The sequence below is a fragment of the Cygnus olor genome, chromosome 1 (genome assembly GCF_009769625.2).
Source record: "Cygnus olor isolate bCygOlo1 chromosome 1, bCygOlo1.pri.v2, whole genome shotgun sequence".
NCBI lineage: Eukaryota > Metazoa > Chordata > Aves > Anseriformes > Anatidae > Cygnus > Cygnus olor.
In genome coordinates this window covers 136,417,653-136,429,195 of record NC_049169.1, presented here as the reverse complement: position 1 = coordinate 136,429,195, position 11,543 = coordinate 136,417,653, and the positions used below count along the sequence as shown (strand labels likewise).

The following is an 11,543-nucleotide window of genomic DNA, read 5'->3' as shown; positions in this document are numbered from 1 at the left end:
AGAGGCCAGGGTGCTGTGACAGCTTGTGTTGTGCCAGGGAGCCTGATCCAGCTGCAGCAGGCCTGCAGAAGAAGAGAGGAAGCCCATCCTCATCCTCTCACACGGCTGGAGGAAGACCTATGGGTTGCACTGGCATGTGTGTGCCTTCCCAGCTGGTGGTCCCTGATCCCAGTGTTGCAGGGAACAGGCTTGCTTTCCTCATGCTCCCCAAGATCCTGGAGCTGTCAGATGCTGCCAGCACAGTGGGGAAATGTTCTGCCATGACCAGCTGCCAACACCGAGCTCAGGCATGCCAAGGAGATGCGTGTACAGAAAAGGATTTCACAGAGCAATTCTTGAAAGTTCTTTCAGACAGAAAGAATAAAAGTGCGCTATGACTTTCAATCAAACATCAATTAAATAATAGGATAATAATCAAGTCATACACAGTGCACTCATTGAAAGCTTCTTAGGTGATTGGAGAACAGACAAAAATATTCATGCTGGCAGACCAAATGAAAAAGTAAAAATGAAAAACCCAGCATATTTCTCCTGTAGTTACACAGGCTTGGTGTCTTTCATTAGGAATCTCATTGCTCTCTTATGAAAGGGAGCTCATGAGGGCAGGGAAGCCAAGCTTCATTTCAGAAAAATACTCCTGTATCATTGAAAAAGGGTGGCTAAGCGCAGACACACACACACACACACACACAAAAAGAGTGCCCAGCCATGTTGCCTACAAGAGCAGACATCTGCCTTTGCATCTGAAATGACCAAACAGTGCCAGTTGGCATTTTATTTGGCAAAATGTGCACAAGTAGGGCACAGACACAGAATGGTTATTAGCCCATTGAAAGTGTAATGAAAATCTGTGCGCATGGGTGGCATAGAGATATTTAAACATGATGATTAAATAAAAAATGTCTGTAGTTTAAGAGACTGTCTCAGTGGACGTATTTAACCTTGTAAAAATTCCGGAGCTACCCACGTGCTCTGTAGCTGCAAAGGAGAGAATATGGGGCTGGTTGTACTGGCAGCCAAGGACCAGCCTGATGGGACCAGTGGGAAGGTGCAGATGGAAAGGTCCTTCAGCCTCTGCTTGTCCACCATGGAAATATGCAACACATGCCACTTGTGCTGGATTGAGGAGATCTTGAAGCACTTGCCTTCTCACCATAAGCTGCAGCCACCAAGAGGTGGTTAAGACCAGTGTTTGTAACCCAAGTTAACTGGGGTGAAGGGAGCAGAAAGGCCTCTCCTGGACGTTGGTGTTTCCTTCTATGATTGTATGATGAGACGGGCACCTGCGTGCAGCTGCAAACCAGAGTCTGCAGACGCTACTTCCAAAAAGTCTCTTTGACTACTGGGGCTTTTGGAGAGGGGTTGGGAAAGCAGAAAGGGAAATTTTCAATATCTGGGTGACTCTGTAAATAACAACAGCTGCCTAGTGATCTAGAGATGACAGCTATGAAGTGCTGTTCCTTGGCTCCCTACTCTCTTCAAACAGAAGATGCCCTGGAGGCCAAAGGCAACTCCTGTCCTGTGTATTTGGGTGACCATGTCACTATACAGCCTCTCTCAACTGCAACGCTCTCTCTCTATAAAGGTCTCTCTCAACCAACCCTACAGCGTTTTGCAGCCACCCAGAGCACTGCAGTCTCCTACCAGTGAGCCAGGTGCTTCTGCATCACATGAAATGCGGTAGAAACATTTTTATAAGGTACAACAGTAAATGAATTAATTCTCTTGTTTATTCTCTTGACATAGATTTTAACAAGACAAAATGGCACAATGCTAAATTAATTTAGTTTAATGATTTTGATTATAACAAATGGGCGAAATGGTACAAGCACAGTCCTTTATAATTAGACAGCAATCTTGTGCTTTTCTCCAAATGCTGAAGCCTGTCTCTGAGATGCAGAATAATTTCTGCTTCCAGAGGCCTAAAATTATTTTTTAAGACACAAATCAAAATAATTTTCTCTTTCAGCCTTTCTGTGTCTGATGTTTTTCAATTCTATGCAGCATTAATATAAAGTTATTTATAATGTTTCTTAGCTGCAACCAGCCCCGTAAAAGCACTTTGGATGTTGCTCAAAACATGTTAAAACATAAAACATTATTAAAAGTGCCCTTCAGAGAACTGCAGTAGATGCTTAACTGCTGGGGATCAGTATTGATTTTGCTGAAAACCATGAAGCTAACTTATATCAAATCAGTGAGAGTTTTAAGCACCCAAAATGAAAACCTGAAATGGCAACAAAATGTCAACATTATGGAATTAAGAGAAGTGATTGCTGTAAGCATGAAGAGAAAAAGAAGGGTTTCCAGAGCGTTTCAGGTATACTGAATGCTATTCGAGAGAGTTTGCCAAAGGATGGTTCACTCCTGTCAGTGCATTTGTAAAGATGAGAAAATTTTAAATACAACTGGCTTTTTGATGGTGGTATTTGTTTTTCTGTTTGTTTGTTTGTTTTGTTTTGCTTTGGTGTTTTGTTAAATGTTTCTTTTCTTTCTGGTTCTGTTCTTAAAAACACAAATTTAAATTCATGTCTTTCAGTTTATCCCTATTTCTGCATTCTTCACACCCTCCAGGAAAGCAAAATTCAAAGACAGAAACATGAAAAAGCATGAACAGGGTAATATAAAAATAAAATATTAAAAAAGACCCCCCACAAAACCACTGTCTTCTTTCACTGCGCTTGCACTAAGGCCATGCAGACAAAAAAAAAAAAAAAAAAAAGTTTTGATTTTGGATGAAAAAAATTGAATAGTTAGGGAAAAAAAAGATTGAAAAATGTTCTCTTTGTGGCATTTTTAATCATTTTTGTGAAGTTCACTTTCACTGATTTTTTTTTTCCTCTTCAAATGGTATAAGAAAGAGATTTTATTATTATTATTGTTATTATTATTGTCTTCCCTTCTTTGTGCTGTGGCGGTAAGGCCAGACACAGCCAGCTAATCAGAGCCCTATTCAGCCAGGAACCACAAGCATTGTGGCAAAGTTGTTTTAATTTGTAAATCTGACAGTAAAATAAGGGGTTCTTTTTGCAGATTGGACAGAAAGGACATAAGAAGGGCAAAACACAAGTCTGTGGAGAGACTCCCAGCAGACAATTGAAGGGCAACCCCTTCACTGGCAAATTTAATCATTTAACATCAATCCAATTTAGGTTCTGTGGAATATTAGGAAGGAACAGTCACTTTTATTACATGGAGACAAAGAATTTCCTTCAAATTAAACTTACTTAAAAACAAGAAGTAAATGATTTTTTTTTTTCCATCCTGTTTCTACAAATCCTTTCACATCATGCAGCACCATCTTACTCGAAAAGGGAGATTCTACTTTGAAATGATACCGTGACACTTACAGATGGGTGATGGTTCTGCCACCATTACTAGCCCTTTCTAACTAAGAGATTTCTCCTCACTAAGTTTGCCACCCATATTTCAAAAGTTTTAGGGAATTTAATGGTCACAAGGGATCTGTGACTATGAAGAGCTTGTAGGTCTTGGCTAAGTCTGTCTGTCCAACAGACCATTAGCTTTGGCATTTTCTGGGCAATTTCTCTACTGGCTTGAATTGACTTTTTCTGCTAATCATTCTTCAGCTAATGAGGGAGTGAGGTTGTTGCTTGAATCTTTGCTCCCTTGTAAGGCTTCTGTATGAATCAAATCTGTTACTGTGCAGAGAGCCAGCATAATGTATATTCCTTACTTTGTATTCTTCACTTCCATCCCTCTGCTGAGCCGCTCTGAGGATTAGCATGTAATTCTGTTGGTGCATTGGCTTTCTGCTGATCTCTTCCTTAGGGACCTTTCTGAACAAAACTCAGAAATACAAGCAGGAATGGTCTCATTTCAAGGATCAGTGACAGTTCTAAAAAAGACCAGAAGAAATTCTTCTGGGCTGCTTGACTGTGCTAGAGAGTATCTGAACCAGCCACTCACTTCAGGCTACTACTTTTTGCTGAATAATTTTACATGCAAGTTATTTTAAATGTGACCTCCAGTCTCCCAAAGCACCCCAGGCTCTTCTGCTTTTATATTGTAAACATCCTACTTCTTGAAGACAACACAGTTATGCAATTTTTTGAATCAGGATGGAAAAAATACCAAGGAAAACAAACTGCTAAGGTAGCTGCTCTATCACCGGAGGAAACCTTGCACAAAACAGGTAGCCCCGATCATTTTGGATGTGAGGTGGTTGTTTGTACATGGGGTCTAAGGACTAAAATTTGGCAGTGGCAGAAATTGGAAGTGCCAACTTCTCTTACCAAATGTACCTTTAACATGCAGTGTGTATTTCTAGAAACATTAGCATGTTTCTAGCCTCAAGAAAACAGCATAGGGGGAACTTGGGTATTCACTGCAAATTATTTCCTGACACTACAAAGATCTGGGATTTTTTTGGCACCAAAGCACGGGTGTGCTACCCTGTGATTTGCCTTTTCCCCTCCGTAATTCACAGTGACAGACTTTTAAACAGAATTACATCCCCCTAAGCAGTCTCCTGTGCTCTGGAGATGGGCAGGAGAGCACAAACAATAAGGAAACATGACTGGAATACAGACGGCTGTCCTTGCTGTTTGGCATCCATACAGATAGGTGTTCAGCTTTATTTTTTTTTTTTTTAGCAATGAAAGAACACTGTGTGCTCTCAGTGTGCTTTTTTTTTTTTTTTCTGAGACAAAATCTGTATGTTTGTGAGAATGCATAAAAGGGGAAACAGGTTTAGAAAAGAAACCCTGAATAGAACACTGTTTCTCAAAGGCTGAAGTTTGCTGTTCTCATGAGAATGGACCTTTAAGGCAGCTCAGCTCTTTCACAAGCCCATTGTTGCTATGCAAGAATGCTCCCGTTTTGGGCAAGTATTTTATCCAGTCTCATCCATTATGTCTGTGCTATGAATTCATAAGTGAGAAGCAATATAGCAATATGCTCTTTTTAAGGAGCTTCAGAATAGAAAGTCCTACTGTCACACATGACTGCAACAGCATAAAAGTATCAAACTCTTTTTGAGCATCAAACCTGCTGGAGGGTGAGAAGGATCAGTTGTCTTTTAGACGCAAAAAGGTTAACACAGCCTGGAACATGCCATAGATACCTTTCTACAAAATCAGTCTGTCTATAGGGAAGATAACTGTGTTGTTTTATGTCCTTTATGTACACAAACAACTTTTATAGCTAGAAAAAGGAAGAAACAGGTAAGCTTTCAGATGTCCAGAAGCCCATGTATGGCACTCATAGACATCCATTATTAAAGAACTGCTGAATGTCTTTTGTCATTGGGATGTATGTTCCATGGCCAAAATATACACAAAAAAAAATAAACAATCCCACTATCAGATTATGCTCTGTCTACTTCCATGGCAAGACTTGCCATTTATAAATTGATAAGATGTGTTATATTCAAGCCTTGAATCTTCTCCTTCCTTGCTTCTTGATCTAGGATGTTACAGTCTTTCCATGATGCCAGCCAGCTATCTGAATGAGCAGTGAGGAGTACAACATAGAGAATTCGTAATTAGCCTCTGTGGCTCTACTGCCAACAAGCCTTTAATCATCAATGTTTCTTTCTGAAGAAATTTGAATTTTGCCCTTGGTGTACAGGAAGGAAGGATCTGCTTGTACTCAAAAAAATTGATATTACTGCGTATTATTATTTTATTTTCCTTTTTCTCACAACTTTCCAATGCTGCAGCATATGATTCAAATGTTAGCTATGGTTAGACATGCTATAGATTGTACTGCAGTAGTATTGAAAGGTCACTCATGAAAAAAGAAAAGGAGCAGGACTGGTGCAATTGACACTGGAGCACCTTCCATGAGGAGAAGATTAACAGAAACCTCTTAGGTAGGTCTCTGTTTTTGGATGGAGAACATGAAGCCATGCTCTCAAGCTCGGGTCTGACCAAAAACCTTGGTGCTTCATGGTCAGTTTTGAGGCCCCTGGTCCTCCAGAGTAAAATCCAGAACTGGGTAAATTTTTGTCATGAGCAAAAGTAGGTACCTTCCAAAGGGATCCAAAAAGGCCAGTTTGTATGAGCCAGAAGCTAAAACTTGCACAAATGAAATATTCAGCCTCATCACTCAGGTACCTTATTCAGCTGTGCATTGAGATATTACTACCTATTCCAGATATGCAGCCCATAAGACTGTCCTGAAGGATAAATGTTGTCACCCTTTACTTCAAAAGACTAAGAGGCTGAGAAGGGCGCACTGCTAGAGTTCTTTTATGTGGTAGATGCAGATAACTCCTCATCATCCCCCCCCCCCATTTCTTTTTTTTTTTTTTTTTTTTTAATGCTAGAGGGCTTAGAACCTTGACAAGAGTATCTTACCTAGACTAAAGACTAGGCAGGACAAATCTCCTGTAACAGATCTCCACAGCCAGATGTCACACAAACGTCAAGAAACCTGGGCTAAATTTTGACTGTTTCCCTTCTTTGCTGTAGACTTAATGACTAATTGAAGATAAGGTACAAAAGGAGTTGTGTGGCAAGCTAGAATCTAGGATTTCTCTTCCTAATGAGTGGCCCCCAAGCCATGCTGTCCCTGACACGCACAACTTCAATTTCAGTTTGGTGTCTTCAGCTGCAAGCTCTGCAGCTCCGCTCCTCTCCAACAAAGCTTGCCAGTCAGGGTACTCCCTAGGGACATGTGGGCTTCATAGTCTCAGAGGGCACTTCAGACCGGAAGGGACCCCTGGATGTCAGCTGCTCCAACCCTCTTTTCAAAGCAGGGTGAACTTCTGATCAAGATGAGGTTCCTTGGGCTTCACGCAACCCAGGTTAAAGTAGCTCCAAACCTCTCTGGGCAGCCCCGTCCCTCTCAGACAGCGATATACTTCTTGTTCTTGTTCCTGTTCCTAGACATCCCTGGTTCTGCCAGGATGCACTGGATCTGCTCTGAGATTGCCTACTCAGTGTATCTGGGGGCAGGAACACAGAGTGAGATTCATCCTGCCTGAAACCTGGACACCTGATCTTGACCTCAGATGCCTTCCATCTACGATAAAGAAATAGGTGCTCTTAAAAGTGAATTGTCTGCCACTTCTCTTCCCTGATTGTAGAGGCAGCAGCCAGCAGAGATCCTATTTAACTGCTAGAGGAAAGATCCCGTCCCACATTCAGAGGTTTCAGTCCAGGTCAAATGAGAGGAAGACACCAAACACTTTAGCCTTCTTGAGGGCAGAATATGGACAGAGACATAATTCAAGAAGGCTCTTGAGGAATTTCTAAGCTATTAATTTCAGTGGAGTAAAGTGGAAGCAAATTAGAGAAGGGGATCACAATTTTAAACTAAAACTGAAATTTGAGAAAAAAAGACAACTGCCCCAGTGTTGAGCTGTGGTTTGGTTTACCACGTTCAATTAAATGACTCTTACTTAGTCACCAAAGCTTTATTTTTCCCTCCACGTCTCAGAGGCACAGATCCAGAGAGAATACGTTCACATCAATTCTCTCTTTCAAAGATTAGGCTGAAAAGATCACGGTAGTCATTTACAAATGCATCAAGCAAACAGAATATATGGGGAATTTACTTCCAAGACAAACAGAAGGTCAGGAGTAAGTAGAACCTTTCATTCTCTTGCACTAAAATAGAAATGAGCAAAAGATGTTGCTCTCCAGGTGGTCATGTTTAAAATACCATTTTAAAATGGTATTAAAAACCATTAAAAAACAAAGTTTAAACCAGAAGGTTTCCACCTGTTTACTCCATTTTCTTCAAGCTGCTTAGTTGGGATTATGCTCTTTTTTCTTCAGCAGCTGACTTTTCCATGGTCAGTCTTCTCCCTGAAGATTTCCTTTCTCCTGCACATCTTGTATCATTCATATTTCATTATCTCATTCTCTGTTCAATTCTCTGTTTCATTATCTCATTGCTCTGTCCTGTCTCCTGTTATGTTCCTTAGCAGGCTTATTTCACTTCTGCTTTTGTTTTCTGTTCTGCCTTTTCCCACTTTCCTATTGTAATCTTGCTCTTGGTGAGCTCCTGTCTACCCAATGACTGCACCTAAGCACAGCCAGACAAGACCTCCCTCTGGGAAACAGCAGAGACACCTCCTGCTTTCCATTGCTCTTTGTTGAGTGATGGAGCTACTGAAGTTTAGAGGACTGTTTCACTAGGACACTAAAATTTAGAAGTAAGCTGTGTGTGACTAATATTTCTTCTTTTCCATTTTTTGGTAGTTCACTGTACACTTTTTCAGTTGTATCCCCTGGCTTTCTCCAGATCTTATTTTTTCTTCTTCTTCTTCTTCCAGTTCCTGCCTCCCTTTTAAGGCTGTGACTGCACAAGTAGCAAAGTCTCTCTCAAACTTGAATGGGTTTTAATGCCTCACATCCACATGCAATACCTTCTCTCTTATGAAGCATTTCTGTTCCATTGCTTCATCTCTTGCCCTACAGAACACTGGGACTCTGCAGGAGAGCAGAGTCTTGCCTGTTCCTGCATCTGAAAGACAACCTGGATTCAGTAAGAGCGTTTTCTATTCTTCCTGGGTTCACATAAAAGTCAGGTGCAGAAATAAATCCTTTACATAAAAAACCTGCCCGTCAAATTTTCCCTCTCCCAAATGTTACCTATTTTGCTCAGCCATACGAGTGACCCAAACTCCCATGTCCACTCCCAAGGACATTCTTGAGCTGCCAGTTTCTACCTTTATGTCTGCAGACACATTTCCTCCTCCTGCATCCACTGACAGCAAAAGTTAAAATGGAAAAGGCTGTCTCCAAAGAAAATATCCTCTTCTATGAACTCATATGACCTGCTCTGACAAACAGCAGCTCATCACTCACTGTACTAAATGCTGTGTACAAACCTGCTGAAGGTGAGAAGGGTCACCAGGAACTCCCCAACAGCCCAGGTTTCCTGGAGTGCCAGCTGGAAACACAATATGCTCACTGCTATCTGCACTTCGTCAGTAATTTCTGATAACACAATATTAAGAAAATAATCTACCATGTATCAGGAAGCATGTGTGGGGGGAAGAAGTATTTTTTTATATACAAAATTAGCCAAAAAAATCCTCAGAACCACTTGGCTGAAGTCAGTAGGAAAGCTGACAGCTTATTAACTGTGGGAGGTTTTCCCAGCTCTTGGAAGAGAGACGATAAGGCTTGTGAAGCATCACATATAGCAGCTGGGGAGCTACTAGCCCCCAGAGAATCACCTGCAATGTGGTCAGGCCAAACATGCAAAAATCTGTGCTGTGTGGACATGAATTTAAAGCACTAAAAACCAGAAAGCGAACTCAAGAACTGCTAAACTCAATCATTTTTTACTAGAGTGTGTTCCACTTTAAAATAAATAAATAAATAAAATATGTCTGTGCTGCTGGGGACATTGCAAAGAAGGTTAATCAGACACTTCACTTGCCCATTACTCTGTATAGGATGTGTACAGGCATGAGAAAATGAGAAATTGCTACTGACAGAGAAGGACTGGGCTGTCCATTCAAGAGCAGATTTTTCCAAGTTCCTTTGGAAAAAGAGAGATCCCTGAACAGGCTATAGGTGATTCCTCATTATATTTGGACTCTAAACCACAGTATAGGCTTGTGCTGCAGTCTAAAGTTAGAGTGTATTGTTTCCTGAATTACACTTATTATAGGAGCCTTGATTCATTTCTCCTTTCCTTTATAATCCCAGTCAGTACACAAGGTTTTGCTAGTGGCAGGCTTGCCTAGGGCTGTCATTCCTAAGAAACTCTTGAACAGCCTTCGTAGCTAAACAGCATTCACCAGAAGGCAAAGCACACTCTCTAGAAATGCAAGATGTTAAACACGTCAAAGGAATTGTCTGCAACAATCCATTCAGGTCATCACACAGGTCCACTACTGCATATATATCTGTCCCTGTCCAATGGGGCTCCTGTTTTAAAAATAAATCAATTTATTTAATCCCCTTAATCCCATTACAACTATTCCTGAGCCCAATCCTACGTCTCTTGATGTTCAGCCTAATTCGTCCATCACGGAGTTACACCTCTTTGTGACACCAACACTGTCTTTTAGCTTAAACAGTTCTCTTTTTCTCACAATGTTTGTAGATAAAAGCTAGCATCTCTCTAGTTAGCTAGAGAGAAAGAGAGAAAACAGAAGAGAGAAAGAGAGGAAATAAAACCAGACTGCTTTAAAGAGAGAACGCTGTACCCTCTCCACATGGGATGTACTTAGGTTCTTAGTATCTGGGTCTCACCTAACGTGTTTGTAACTGCAGCTGTCTCCTGTTCTCTTGGAGGAGAATGCAAAGGAGAAAAGCACACAAAATAGCACACCGGCCATCATCTGCAACACTCTGGCTTTTGTATTAAACTCACATTTCTGCTTGACGTTTTTTCAGTCACTTTTGAGAAGTTTGGTTTACTCCTGGTATTTTTTTTTTTCCATGCTCTAACTAAGGAGGAGCTCTTATGCTCAGGACAGGTACGTGCTCTCCAGCCCTCTACCAGCAGCTGCCCTGCTGTGCTGCTTTCCCAGTGGGTGGGCAAAGTATCTCAGGGCAGGCAATTCCAGCTCCGTGCTTTCCAGATGGGCATCCCTCACTCTTCTCTCTAATGAATATGAATCATCAAGGTCCAGATTTGAAAACAAAACTCTAAAATAGGACAGGGATGAACACTGTAATATCAAAACATTAAAAAAAAAACAACAACTCACTTTTTGAGTCCTCATAACACCCACTGGTAGGTCTGACCCCACAAAAAACACTAGTACCATAAGGTTTGCAAGATACCAAGTTCAGTGCCTCTTCAATGCTAGGGCAGCAAGCGCAGTCCCCCCTTTAACTGCCCCCAGTTCGCCTCTGTCTTTGCCAAGCAGCAAGGGACGAGCTGCTGTGGGAGGGCAGCCTCCTCCTTCCCAGCCAACAATGAAGCTCTGCCCGGCTATAAAGAGAAACGGAGCCTGCATAAAGCAAAACAGAAATCCCAAGCCTCCACAGCCTCATGGAGGCACACACGCCTACAGAAGAGAGGCACCAGCCTTGCTGCCCCCCCTGGTCCCAGGCACCATTTCAGCAGGTGTTGCAATTTAGGCATGTGCTTGCTTCCACTGCTGCTAAGAGCACTTGCACACTATGTTACCCACCTCCTTTGTTTTAGGCCATCTACAGAGGAGCTTTTTTTATTTCTGTTTCATCTCAAGCAGCATCCAGACATCAAAATCCTATGAAAACACATCCCACCCCTCAGTTTCTTCTACGCAATTATCTTTGTCCCCCGGGATCTGAAGCCCTTGCCTACTTGGCCAACATCCTCCCTCAGGCCCAGAGCTGATAATTAGCCTTTCTCTCCACCCATCTAATGGATTACCATAATGAAGTTAAGCTGAGAGCAATTACTCTCAGGATCACTACTTGTTTTTTTTTTTTTTTTTTTTTTTTTTTTTTTTTTTTTTTTTTTTTAGGCTTGTGTAAGGGCTTGTGAGCTGCAAGGCTGCTGATTTTTCCCCACAGCTATACCAGCTGGTCTAGTAAGTGATGCAGATATTGTCTCACTCATGTTCAGAAACCACTGACAGCTACAATACAGGCTCATCTAAAGTACACAAGTAATTG

The 11,543-nt window shown here is 41.5% G+C and overlaps 1 long non-coding RNA gene across 1 annotated transcript; it reads right to left on the bottom strand.

The window, feature by feature from the left end:
• Positions 1–4,735: 4,735 nt before the first annotated feature.
• Positions 4,736–11,176, bottom strand: LOC121058729. Its single transcript, XR_005814321.1, has 3 exons — positions 11,075–11,176; positions 8,807–8,868; positions 4,736–8,439 (listed from the first exon to the last, which is right to left on the bottom strand). It is a non-coding gene; the product is annotated as an uncharacterized LOC121058729 (long non-coding RNA).
• Between the last annotated feature and the right edge of the window lie 367 nt (positions 11,177–11,543).